This window comes from Phacochoerus africanus, chromosome 2 (assembly GCF_016906955.1).
Source record: "Phacochoerus africanus isolate WHEZ1 chromosome 2, ROS_Pafr_v1, whole genome shotgun sequence".
NCBI classification, from domain to species: Eukaryota; Metazoa; Chordata; class Mammalia; order Artiodactyla; family Suidae; genus Phacochoerus; species Phacochoerus africanus.
Window position 1 is genome coordinate 227,817,636 of NC_062545.1, and position 14,362 is coordinate 227,831,997.

Consider the following 14,362-nt stretch of genomic DNA (forward strand, 5'->3'; position numbering starts at 1 on the left):
CCCCGACGGCCCCGGCGGCGCCGGGAGCGCGATGACGTCACGTGCCCGTCGCCGCGCCTCTTGCTCCAGTCACCCGGTCGGGGAGGAGGGGCCGAGCTTGACCGCTCTGCAGTTGCGCGGAGCCGAGTCACTGGCCAGGCTGCCGGCCTCAGGGCGGAGCTGGAAGGAGTTAGACCGGTGGAGGACGCGTTTCTATTTTTAACCTGATTATCCGCCCTCAGCGTCTCTCCTGATTTTCTCAGTCCAGCCTGCTTTTCGCCATCTCAGTTCTCACGCTTTGTCTCGACCCCTTGGCAGACATTTCCCTTTCCTCCTTACTCCCCCTTCCCCCACCCCTCGAGAACGAGTTAGAAGGATTCGCCTCAGAAAATGAACTGCTCTATAGCCTCTGGGTCTCCTCGCCTCTTTATGACGCTTCCCCGTCCAGTTCCCTCCCACACCTTTTCGGTTCTAAAGTACAGCTTGAGCGTTGCCTTGTTGCCGTCGGGAAGGAGCAGGGCAGGCGGCGCTGGCTCTCTTGCACGCCCAAGGTCACGGGTGGTTGTGCAAAGTCAGGAAATGCTTGGCCTCACTGGCTGCCAGTCCTCCGCCCCGCGCGTCGGCGTTGTTGTTCTGAACAAACTGTCTTGGCCAGCCTGTAAAATCCCTGGAAATTGGCTATTCCAGCAAAGCGTCTCGAACTGGGAAAGCACCAAATGTTCTACTCAAGAAAAGAAGGGCCAAACAAGCTAGACCTGAGGGAGAGATAAAAAAGAAGGCGTTGCAGGAGGAAATTCAAGAGGGGGCAATTCAGAAATGAGGCACAGGCCCCGACTAGTTTGAAAGGGTGAATTAACTAAAAACAGAACCTTTTCAAAGCAGCAACAAAAAAATCCCACGTGCAGCTGACCTCTCCAGGTGACTTTAGTTCAACTCAGAAGACCCAAATTAGTAACACAGAAAGGGACTTACGAAAATTTTGTAGTAAACAATGGCCTAATGAATAAATAGAAACGGTTTTTAGGCCTTCTGATAGCCACCATTAAAATGGAGAGGTAGGTCCCTTCCTTGTTTCCCAAACTTGCTGATCAGAAAAATCCACCTGGAATAATTATTTACCTTTAAATAATCACCTAAGCTTCTCTCTTGGAAGTAGTTTTGGTTATCTGGGACTTTGAAGTTTAAATAATGATCCAGGTGATTCTAATTTATAATTTTGTCTGGGAGAATGTTGTCCTGATGCACTTTGCCAACGTTTCCAAATCAGACCGCTTTCTGCCACAGTAAGCTGAATCCCTAGAATGTAACTGACCATTTTCTTTACAACTTGGAGTTATTGCTACAGGCAGGTAATGTGTTGAAGATGTAAGTAGTTTCGGATATTGGTCCCAGGAAATTTACTTTCTTCATGTAGACAAATTAGTAAAAGCAGAGCAGCTACCATTTACAGGCCATTTTCAGGGCTAAGATTTTTCATTTAGGGTCTCGTTTAATCCTCACAGCAGTTCACCGAGATAGGTACTATATACCCATTTTCAAAGATAAGTGAATAATGATGAAAGAGGATAAGTGACTCTCTTGAGGCACCGAAGGACAGGGAAATAGTGGAGGTGATTCTTAGGACAAAAGTAACTTGGAAATTCTTCCCCCCACACACATCCATTTTAGTTGTTAAAAAGTGGAACAAGATAATTCTTGAAGAAGCATGATTGAAAGAAAAAAACCAACAAAGTAATAAAACAAGCTGGTTATTTAATAAGGTATTGCATAATATATATTATGTAGCACCTTCTCAGCCAATCATAATTTTCTCTGTAAGGTTGTTTCTAACAGGAATGTACTTGATATTGAGCCTATTTTTAGCAAGTTACTGTTGCAGCAACTACCCTAGTTGTTCTCAAAGTGTGGACCATACACCAGCAGCATCAGTATCACTTGGGCACTTGTTAGAAATACAAAATATGGGAGTTCCTGTCATGGCGCAGTGGAAATGAATCCAACTAGGAAGCATGAGGTTGCGGGTTCGACCCCTGGCCTCTATCAATGGGTTGGGGATCTGGTGTTACTGTGAGCTGTAGTATAGGTTGCAGATGAAGCTTGGAACCTATGTGGCTGTGGCTGTGGCTGTGGCTGTGGCATAGGGTGGCAGAACAGGGAAATATTGGAGGTGCAGCTTGGATTAGACCCCTAGCCTGGGAACCTCCATGTGCCGGCCCTAAAAAGTGGGGGGGGGGGGGGGGGAAAGAAATACAGATTCTCAAAAGAAAAAAGAAAAGAAAAAGACAAATACAAAAATTCTCTGGTCCCCACACCAGACCTAATGGAGTTACAAACTCTCGGGGTGTGTCCAGTGATCTGTTTCAATCTGTTTCAACGATAGTCTTCCATGTAATTCTGATACATGCTTGAGTTTGAGACCCATGCCATAAAGACATCTCTCAAGATGCTCATACTATGTGTAGGGAAAAGTTTTGAAATTTTTTTTTTCTCATATTACTGGTATAACAGATTAGGTGATATGCTTCTAAAGAGGTTTTCTTGTTTTGTTTTGATATTCTAAATTTTCAGTTGGACTATTTTAAAGACAAACATAAAATACATAGTAGAATATTCTTAATGTAGTATGCAAAAGAGCTGTCATTCTATGGTCCTCAGAGAAGGTTGAAACCAGCCTCTGCCAAAAAGAACAGGTAAAGTGAGTCATGCTCCAAATGTGGTGTTGTCCATTGAATACTTTTTGCAGAATTTCATTATATGGGACATACCAAGTGACTGGTATTGATCAGTTCCCAAGTTTTCGTTGAAACTAATGCTAACTTTTTTTTTTTTTTGTCTTTTTAGGGCCACATCAGCGACATATGGAAGTTCCCAGGTGCTGAGACCAGCTCAGCAGGAGACCAGCTCAGCAGGATGGGGCTGAAGAACTGGGTGCTGTGGAACTTAAGGAAAGAAAGTTAACATAAAACAAGACACAGAGACATTTATCTTAAGTAAAGATGGGAACCGGGGGACTCAAGGTCTCAGGGACCAAGAGCCCTGCCTCAAGAAACCACACTGCTTTTATTGTGCTCTTTAGATGAGATCAAGTGAGGAGTGGCTATGGGTGGATGATAATAGGGTTTGTTTACTATTATATAAGTTATTTTACTATTTTAAAAACCATTTAGCTGGTAAAAGGTTAAGCTCTTACTCTGACCTCTAGGGACATAACAGTTCTTAAGTCATTTACCAGCACTGTGACTGTTTTTCCAAGCAGAAAGATGGGATAAAGTAAGGCAAGAAGATGGGATAAAGTAAAGAAGGACAAGATGGAGTTTTCAAAGAAACATGTCTTGTGACACCCAGGCTAGGGATTGAATAGGAGCTTCAGCTGCTGGCCTGTGCCACAGCCACAGCAACGTGGGATCCGAGCTGAGTCTACAACCTACACCAGAGCTCATGGCAACATCAGATCCCTGACTCACTGAGAAAGGCCAAGGAATCAAACCCACATTCTCATGGATACTAGTCGGATTTGTTTCCTTTGAGCCATGAGTTGAACTCCTAACTCAGTTATTTTCTAATTCATTCTTTTTTTTGCACACTTAACTTCATTCTTATTTACCCATTAATTGGGTGTTGGAATACACATTGATGGGAAAAATTGACCCTACCTTTATTCTCATGGACTCTACTGCCATGTTAGGGAGAAAGACGTTAACAATATTATCATATAAATATATAATTATGAACTGGTAAGTATTTTGAAAGAAAGGTACAGAATACTATGGGAGCATATAAGCAATCACAGTGGTTGCTGAGAACTCATCCACATCTGAGTGGAATCAGTCATCTCCATTGCCAGTGGAACCAGGCTTATTTCCTTGAAGTAGTTAACTGTAGCAAACTGTTATGTCATATGAGAAAGAACAGTTTGTATTCTGCTTAAGAAGTCAGGTAGAGTCATTTCAAGTTCATATACATTTTTCTTTGTAATCTAGGAGTGGGCCAAAAGGGGACTGATGATTGGAGAAGAGAAAATTATTTAAGATTTCTTCGAAAGTAGAAACTGATATCCTTTAAAAATAGCAATAAAAATTATTAGTGCACTGTAAAATATGAAAGACCTGGAGTTATTTTAGTTTGACATATAGTTTTCCATTATGGAATAGGACTTGCTTCTGTGGCATTATTGTAATACCCTGTCATGGGTAACTTCATTTTTTTATCTTTTCTTGAGTAGAGCTTGGTGAAACACCAAGTCTTTGCTGGGGTTTTAGAAATCATTGGGTGTTGTTTCATTTTCACACAGTACCCTTTTTCCCTTTCCTTCCTCAGCCCCTTCACAAATTTCAAAGATCAAGGTAATGAGACAGAATGATGTTTTTATTGTTTTCAAAATGATCGGCTGAAAGGATTGTAATATTATATTTAGAGCAAATCAATTAATTAAAAAATTAACAGTGCATACCATTAACTAAATTTTTTTCTCTTTAATAATTAATAATTAAAATATCAGTGAGTCCAATAATGGATTGATTTTAGACCTAGCTCATCAAGTGCTTTGGTGAATATTTTTCCCCAGGGAAGGGATAAAGCAAGTAGCAATTTAAATATTGTGTAGTCCTTTTGGTAATTTTAAAGCCATACTTGTTTTCAATGAAAACAACTTGATCAAAGAATCTTCAAATAAGTGGTATGGGTGGCTTACATTTTTAGAGACTTTTAGACACAATCCAGATACTGTCAGTATAACATAGACAATTTTTATTGCTATTTAAATGACCAGAAACCTTTACTATTTATCACCTAAATCAAGAACTTTGGTGAAAGAGGAGTTCCTGTCATGGCTCAGTGTTTAACAAATCTGACTAGGAACCGTGAGGTTTCGGGTTCGATCCCTGGTCTTGCTCAGTGGGTTAAGGATCCTGCGTTGCCATGAGCTGTGGTGTAGGTTGCAGACATGCCTCGGATCCTGAATTGTTGTGGCTCTGGCATAGGCTGGAGGCTACAGCTCCAATTGGACCCCTAGCCTGGGAACCTCCATATGCTGCAGGAGTGGCCCAAGAAATAAAAAAAAAACCCAAACAAACCAAAAAAAACTTTGTTGAAAGAAATTGATGAATTAATGTGTGTGTGTTTATAATGTGTACACTGCTTTGGATATCACCTTTTTGAGAAACTAGTTACTTTGGTCTCAAGAACTTTAAGAAATCTTTGTGACTGAACAAACTAGTTATCAATGTTAAGTACTTATTTTGTATCTCAGTAGTTCCACCTCGGATTGGCTTTGAAACAACACTTTGGAGCTTGTCATAACTTGGGCTCATGGGTGGGGGTGGGCCAGAGAGATAGTCAAGAATGAGGTCAGTGATTTGGCGAGAGCTCCACAGCAACTGGAATTGTTTAAAGCTCTAGCAGTGGCAATTGGCACTAAGGCCCTAGCTGTCACAGAAAGCAGGTAGATGCCATGAGGGAGGTCAGAATTCAATTAGAAGACTGATAAGAAAGAAATGGGTAGGGTGGGCCCTTGTCCTGGAGGAATGCAAGTTCTAGGCAGAGAGCCAAGGCAAGTTTGTTATGTTCGTGTAATATTTTTTCATTTACAGTGTGTATTCAAATGCTCTAATTCCATACATTCTCACAACAGCCCATTGAAATGGTATTATCATCTCTCCTTTTGCAGAGGAGTTGCCTGAGGCTCAGGGCAAACTCATGTGTTCTGTCCTATGTCATGCATCTAGTGAGAGTCAGAGCTGGGAATTTAGCCCTCTGTCCCTTGGTCTGGTGTTCTGCTGCCTCTCGAGAAGCATTTTTCCCTTTAATTTACATTTTACTTACATTTTCCATTATAATATGAACCACCCTTGTATATCTTGTGTATCACACTCATCTCACCCAGAGTTGTGACCTTAATAGAAACTGTGATTAGGAGTTCCCGTCGTGGCGCAGTGGTTAATGAATCCGACTAGGAACCATGAGGTTTCGGGTTCGATCCCTCCCCTTGCTCAGTGGGTTAACGATCCCGAGTTGCCGTGAGCTATGGTGTAGGTTGCAGACGCGGCTTGGATCCCGCGTTGCTGTGGCTCTGGTGTAGGCCGGTGGCTACAGCTCCGATTTGACCCCTAGCCTGGGAACCTCCATATGCCACGGGAGCGGCCCAAGAAATGGCAAAAAGACAAAAAAAAAAAAAAAGAAACTCTGATTAGATAGTTTCTTCCAACTTAACAGGCAGCTCCTTCTAAGTCTCATTTGCTGGTTCTAACTTCTCTCTTGACCTTCTAAATGTGGTACTCCTTAATTCTAACACCGGAACACTGTTTCTCTACTGTACATACTCTCAGAGTATTTTCACCCACTTCCATAGATTTAAATGCTATCACCTAGTGCACTGGTTCTGGTAGAGATAGATGCTGATACCCCAGGTACATTTGTGGTTTTCTTCTAGTCCAGCTTGTCCTTTCAAAAAGACTTCTCTGGAGTTCCCCTTGTGGCTCAGTGATAGTGAATCCGACTATCTGTGAGGACTTGGGTTCGATTCCTGGCCTGTTTCAGTGGGTTAAGGATCCGGTGTTGTGGTGTGTAGATGGCAAACACTGTTCAGATCCCACTTTGCTGTGGCTGTGGTGTAGGCCAGCAGCTGCAGCTTCAATTTGACCACTAGCCTGGGAAATTCCATATGCCACAAGTGAAACCTTAAAAAGTGAAAAACAAAATAAAACAAACAAAAAAAACAAAAAGACTTCTCTTCCCCCATTTTTTTCTGGCTAAGAAGCATGCTTTTTTGAGTAGCCTTCAGGAGGAGAGGATGAAATAAAGGACTCATGCAATAGGAGTTAGATTCAACCAGATAACTTCTTTATCCCGGGCAAGTATAAAACCCCATGATTTCTTTGAGAGCGTATTTGAATGATTACATTTCTGTTCATTAAATGTTTTTTAAAGCTTTATTATTTTGTAATCACTTGACTTTACACTTAAGATAGAATTTTTTTTTCTTTTTATCCATGCCCATAGCATGCAGAAGTTCTGGGGCCAGGGGTTGAACCTGAGCCACAGCATTGACAATGCTGGATCTTTAAACCACTGTGCCATCAGGGAACTCTTAAGGTAGAATTTTTAGAGGATAAAAAGCCAAAAATTCATAATAAATTTTTTAAAAAATGAAAAATGCAATATGACTGCATAAGCATTAAAGGAACTAAAAATTTCAGGCAAATAGAATTTAATATTTATTTGGGGGTTACACTGTGCTTTTATATACCTTATTTCTAATTTTTACAATAATCCTTCGAAGTAGTGATGATCATGTTTTTTGACAGAGATAGGGCAGATTTACATAGAGTTAAGTAATATATCTCAGATCATACAGTTGTTATTAAAGAGTAAAGTCAAACCCAAGTCAATTTGGCTTTGGAACTCAAGTTGTTTCCAATGCAGCAATGCTTTTCTGAAACTAGTCATAATTACAAAATTTTAATTTTGCTCTCCACCCAGCATACAAGTCCTTCAGCTCTCCACCCAGCATACAAGTCCTCTAGATAGCATCTTCAGCATTCAGGTTCTGCGATGATACAGCTAATACTGCAAAAGGATGTGCTAACAAGGTAATCCATTCCAAACTCCCTACAATTGTGATAGAAGATTTAATCCAGATTATTACCATTATCTAATTTGCAAAGACCTCAGAGAAATGTAACTTTAGTCTTCCATTTAAATGTCTTCTATGACTATTAAGATAACATTGGATAAAAATAGCTATCAAATTCTTTAGAATTCATTGCTAAACATTTTCAACAAGGTGTCTATATCTTTCAGTTTGTACTTAGGTGTAATTTTGTGGACTCTTTACTATTGTCAGCTCTCATTATCAGTGAATTATATGCCATATAGCTCATCTATTGTAACCTGGACATTTTGCCATTTATAGCAAATTTGTTTTTATATTTTGGAGGGATATTGGGGATGAAAGAAAAAGGAAAGAGAAAACAACACAAGAATTTTGGGGTGGAATTCTATATCTGTTTTATTATGCTATTTTTCAAAATATTGATTATGACTATATTCTCTTTGGATAAGTTTTATACAGCCCATGATTTTTTTTTTTTTGTCTTTTTGTCATTTCTTGGGCCGATCCCGCGGCATATGGAGGTTCCCAGGCTAGGGGTAGCTGCCAGCCTACACCAGAGCCACAGCAACGCAGGATCCGAGCCGCGTCTGCAACCTACACCACAGCTCACGGCAACACCCGGATGGTTAACCCACTGAGCAAGGGCAGGGACTGAACCCGCAACCTCATGGTTCCTAGTTGGATTCATTTCCGCTGTGCCACGATGGGAACTCCAACTGCAAAATTTTCTACTCTTCTTTTTTTTTACCTGCAATCAACAGTCTTAAGTTACTTCATTTTCTATGTTGCACAGATTTAGGGCTTTTTTTGTATGTTATCTGGAATTAACCTCATTACAACAAAGATGAAATGTCCCTTTAAGAAAAAATCTAAAAGGAAAGATTGAATTATTGTCTTGAACAGTCTGGCAATCTTGATGTATTTAGAGCTGTAAATAGAATGACTTTTTTTGTTGTTGTTAATTCAGTCACAAATTGCAAAGGGGATTAGAAAACCAGGAACAGTCATGTTTCTTGGGAGATGGAGGGTGCCAAGAGAGGGAATGATGGGACTATGGTTATCCTTACAAAAAGAAACGCAGCTTATTTGGTAAGATTTTATAAGGTTTGCCATAAAAGTTCATTTGAAAATTGTTCCACCTAAGACATTATGTTAAAATTTCTTCCAGAAATACAAATTGGTCAACCAGTTTTTACCTCATAATATCAGTTTAGCTCTGGAGTTGTGCTTAACACAGCACTAAGTGGCTGAGGGAGTGATACAGTAGACCAAAACTGTACTTGACGGAAGTACTATGAAGCTCAGGAGTACTGTGAAGGCCACTGATTTTGCAACAATTTCTTTCTTTTCTGATCTAAAACAAAAAGTGATTTTTGCGTGCCAGGGGATCTAATCTATTAATGGCATTCATCCTTCACTAGTCATCATTTTCCTTGGATTGTGCCATCCTGTATAATCTGAGCACTAAGAACATCAGAAACTGACTTTGGGGATGTGGTGGGAGATGTGTCCCTGAAAACACAGAGAGCACTTTGTCCCCAACGTGGGGTCACTAGGGAGGGAGAGGATGTTCTGTACTCTGATCAGACAAACACATTACAAAATTTCCACCTCAGGCTTTCTCATGGAACAACTAAAAAATTGTATATACTTTTTAATTTGTTCTTTTTACTGAAACAATGGACTTTATGATTCTCTCCAACACATTAAATTTTTTTTTTTCTTTTTAGGGCTGCACCTGAGGCACATGGAGGTTTCCATGCTAGGGGTCGAATTGGAGCAACAGCTGCCGGCCTACGCCACAGCTGCAGCAACATCAGATCTGAGCTGCATCTGCAACCTATACCACAGCTCATGGTAATGCCAGATCCTTAACCTACTGAGCAAGGCCAGGGATTGAACCCGAAACCTCATGATTCCTGGTTGGATTTGTTTCCGTTGTACCACAATGGGAACTCCCTCTCCAACATATATTTATGGTACATTTATTTCGAAACTTGCAGCTTAGCTCCTGCAGAGCAACATTGAGGGTGATTTGGCCTCTTCCTCCAGAAAAGCTGATGTCCTCCTAACCTCATCTTCTACTGCTCTTACTCTTTATCACTTTGCTTCTGCCATTCTGGCTTCCTTGTTCTTCCTCAAACATGCCAAGCACTCACTTGCTTCAGCACTTTTCCACTTACTCTTTCTTTCACATGAACAACTCTTGTTCCAGATATTTCACTTTATTGACTCTCTGATTAAAGGTTATTTTCACAAGGGAGGCCTTTCCTAACCTAGGAAATAAAGAGTAAACACACACACCATACACTCACACATTTATACTCTTTTATTTTTCCCTTATCCTGTTTTGTTTTTCTTCATATCCATTTTCTTATCACATCACACATAGGTACTATTATTTATGTCTTTATTAGGTGTCTTCCCTCACTATCATTTAAGCTCCATGAAAGGAGAAAATTAGTCTCTTTTGTTCCTGCTATGTCTCTAGTGCCAAGAACAGTATCTGACAACTCATAAATATTCAGTGAATAAATGTGGAAAGAATGAATGAGTGAAGTGGTCAAATAGGTTGCTCTATTATTCACATCCAGAAGGTGGGTCTAACTCAGTGTTTTTTTGCTTGTATATTCTGAAGATGATGCATCAGATTCTAAACTACCTCAGAAATCTTCAAGGTCAGCAGTTTTATTCTATGACCAGCAAAAGATTTTGGGCACAAGGGAGGGTAAATGATCAGGTTTTCATTTCTCCCTCAGCTCTTTTCCAGTCTCCTTCGACCACAACTTTACTTTTAGCTAATTTTATATAGTGGATGCCAACAATGATTTCTTGTACAGATAGGATTTCTCAAGCCAAAATACAATAAACAAACAAAAAGCTGAAAATAGAAAAAAGAATACCACTATTGAGGGAATTAGGATGAGGGCTATTAATCCTTTGCTTTTACACTTCTATCAGCGTTTCTCAGGGACTCTGAAGAAGAGTCTCAACTAGGTGAGTGAGTCAGTGCTAGAGTCCTGTGGAGGCTCAAATTAGCCCAAGACTGAACCTGGAGAGGGCCTGGAAACAAAGCTGGAGTATAATGTTTTAACTATTTTAAAAAACAACCTTTAAAGGTGATATGATAGGAAATCTTCATTCTAATCACTTTATATTTCAATGTTAGAGAAATCTTTACACAAGTCTTTGTTAACATGTGCAAGATTTTACCTGAAAAAAAAAAATCTTTGAGAGATCAAATTTGCATCATTAGCATGGAAGTTATTAGAAAAACAACAGCGCAAAAGACTTAAACAATAAAAAATTGTTTGGATTCTTACCAGTTGTCCACTGTTGACTGCTGAAATGAACAGCTGTGAGTTCTGTGCTCCCAGTTTTCACATGGCCCACATGTTCCTTGGAGGAATTCTACAGTTGTCATTTAAACAAACATATCTTTGTTACGTTGGGAGAGGCGTCTAATTTCATTCTGTTGGTGTGATGTGATCTGGGTCTGCACCAGGCAATTGGAAGCATTTAGTACAGTTCAGAACACTGTAGGGACTAAGGTTCTCCCTGTCCTTGGCATGAAGTGTTAGTACCTGACTGAGAGGAATGGATGCCCCAGGCACCTATTTGGCAACACTCTGTGCCTAGGATAGCACTCAGTGCAATGGGGGGATTTTAAAGAAATATGAGATCATCTCCATTATCCTGTTCCTGCTGTCTTCATGGCAGAGTTAGACTTTCTAGTGGAGAAGAAACCTACTCTTTTGTTTTTTATTACTTTGCTAACACTGGCTCCTAAACTCCAACTTTGTCTCAGCAGTTCCTTTGCTCTTTAGGAGCTGCCCTGCTCCTAACGGCAGGATCTCCTCACTTTGGTATATATATATTTTTTTGTTGTTTTGCCATTTCTTGGGCCACTCTTGCAGCATATGGAGGTTCCCAGGCTAGGGGTCGAATCGGAGCTGTAGCCACCGGCCTACACCAGAGCCACAGCAACGCAGGATCCGAGCCGAGTCTGCAATCTACACCACAGCTCACAGCAACGCTGAGGATCCTTAACCCACTGAGCAAGGGGAGGGATCGAACCCGCAACCTCATGGTTCCTAGTCGGATTCGTTAACCACTGCGCCACGACGGGAACTCCACTTTGGTATATTTTGTACACAACACATCAGTCTTTCTAAGATGGGAGTAGATTTGAAGTAGATTGTATTTGAGATCAAAAGACCTGAGGCTGTATGTCTTGTTTAAAGTTTATTTTCTACTGACAAATTATAAGACCACCTCCACCACAGAACTGTGGTGGAGATCAAATGAGATCATGTATGTAAAAGCAATTTTTAAAGTGTAAAGATCAATAGAAAAGTAAAATATTATTGGTATTAAGCTCATTTATTATGTACCCCCTCGATAATGAAAACCTTCCAAAGTTAATTATTGCCTATGGAATTAAGTCCACATGCATTAGCCTGTTTTAAGAGGCCCTCTCCATTATGGCCTATTTTTCATATCCTATATAGAGAACCCGTTCTTCAGGCAATGCAAAATTTTCTGTTTCTAGAACACAAGGCTTACTTTCCCACATCCGTTTTTTTGGAATGTTTTTCAACTTATTTTAGCCAATCAAAAGCCTACTCTCTTTTTTCTCATTTTAAGAAGTTTTTTATGTTTTCTTCTAAGAGATGTGTATAGTTTTAGGGTCTTATATTTAGGTCTTTGAACCATTTTACTTTGTATATGGTGTAATAAATGTCAACTCTATTCTTTTGGATGTAGATATACAATTTTCCCAGTAGCTTTTTTTTTTTTTTTTTTGTCGTTTTGCCATTTCTTGGGCCACTCTTGCGGCATATGGAGGTTCCCAGGCTAGGGGTCGAATCGGAGCTGTAGCTGCCGGCCTACACCAGAGCCACAGCGACTTGGGATCTGAGCCGCCTCTGTGACCTATGCCACAGCTCCCGGCAACGCTGGATCCCCAACCCACTGAGCAAGGCCAGCGATCGAACCCGCAATCTCATGGTTTCTAGTCGGATTCGTTAACCACTGTGCCACGATGGGAACTCCCCCCAGTAGCATTTATTGAAAAGACTGTTCTTTCTCCTGCCCCATTTTTTAACAAGCAAATATGTGTATTTATTTATATACCCCTCTCTCCTAAATGGTAGCATACTATTGCATATCTTCACCTAGATTTTTTCATTTAACAAGATATTCTGGAGAACATGTACTTCAGACCCTCCCCCTCATCTCCTTTCTTTTAACTGGTGATGTAATATTCCATTTTGTGGATGGGCCATGTTTTATTCAACAGGTTTCCTATAGATGAAAATTTAGGTGTTTTTTTTTTTTCTAGTTTTTGATTTACATAGGGCTGCAGTGAGTAGACTTGTGCTTATGTCTTTTCATTTTTTGATACTGTATCTTGGGTACATTGCTGAGTCCAGTCAAGATAAGATAAAATATATGTCCAATCTTGTTAAATATTGCCAAGTTCTTTGCCATAGGCTTTGTACCATCTTACATTCTCAGTAGCAATGTTTATAATGTTTGTCAGAGTCTGTTTCTCTGTGGTGTTTCCAGTGGTGTATATTGTGTCACCTTTTTGGAATTTTGTGACTCTGATAGATAGGAAGTGGAATGGTACCTACTAATTTTTTAGTAGGCTAAACTCAAGTACAATTTCTTACTAGTTTGCATCAGGCATGTGTAACTTGTTATAGCCAATTATATTGTGGATATAAGGGTACATACAAGATCTCCCCTAAAAACAAGAAGCTTTTTGAGTGAAAGTGCTAGGTCCAACTGATGTTTTTAAAAAGTGTTTCAAGGGCTTTTAATATCATTAGCATTCATTGTATGTTTGTTGATGGAGAGGATAAATGAATAAACTCAGAGTTAGGAATTTGTTTTTATATACCTTTTTTAGAATCTATGATTATGTTTGTGATCCTCTCCAGTGGGCATGTTTATCTATTTGGTGGAACCCCTGGGAAAATTCAGGTAAATTTTGTAGGAATTTTTCTCCCTTGTTTGAGGAAAGATGTCACAGAAATGTAAACTTTCTTCCCCCTGAAGGATTCCATTGATTTCTGCACAAAACCTCCCCTAGAGAATGTAGTCATTTGGAAAATGTGTTTTATTTTCTATTTACATTGCAATTTATGAAGTTCTTTTTATCTCTGTTATTTGTTTTCAGTCTCACAACAGTGGTGAGAGACATGTGTTATCATTCTGCTTATAGATGAGAAATTTGTGACTCAGAAAAGTTTAGTAACTCAATCAAAGTTACAGAGACAACAGAAGCAGAGCCAGGCCTCAAAGCCAGGTCTTCTGATACCAAAGCCAAGATTCTTTCTTTTATACCACAGCTGCCATCTGGAACCTGGTAAGAGTTTTATATTTTTTTTTGTTTGTTTGTTTCTCTTTAGGTGGGAACAGCTTTGAAAATATATTTAAAAAATAAAGTAACTTAGGTCATTTTTTTTCTTTTCAATATATTATAACATGATATATCTTCTATATGTAATATGATAAAGGAAGAAGGGACATATAAGGCTGTACGTGTATACCTCTCCTAAGATGCTCTAGTCTTAGAATTGTGTAGTCAAAGCTCAGGGAATGCATTCATTGTTGGGTGTCATGCCACTAATGTAGTCACAGAAAAAATACTGTGAAAAAAAGCCACCTGTCTTTAAAATACTTTTGAAATTCATAATGGTAGCTTCTGGTTCACAATATCAAGGTGAGTACGCTTACTTATTCCTCTCTTACAGAACCAATTTA

The 14,362-nt window shown here is 39.7% G+C and overlaps 1 long non-coding RNA gene across 1 annotated transcript; it reads left to right on the plus strand.

Moving 5' to 3' along the window:
- Positions 1 to 102: 102 nt before the first annotated feature.
- On the plus strand, positions 103 to 13,961 carry LOC125120061 (uncharacterized). Its single transcript, XR_007133236.1, has 3 exons — positions 103 to 826; positions 7,456 to 7,565; positions 13,776 to 13,961. It is a non-coding gene; the product is annotated as an uncharacterized LOC125120061 (long non-coding RNA).
- Positions 13,962 to 14,362: the final 401 nt, after the last annotated feature.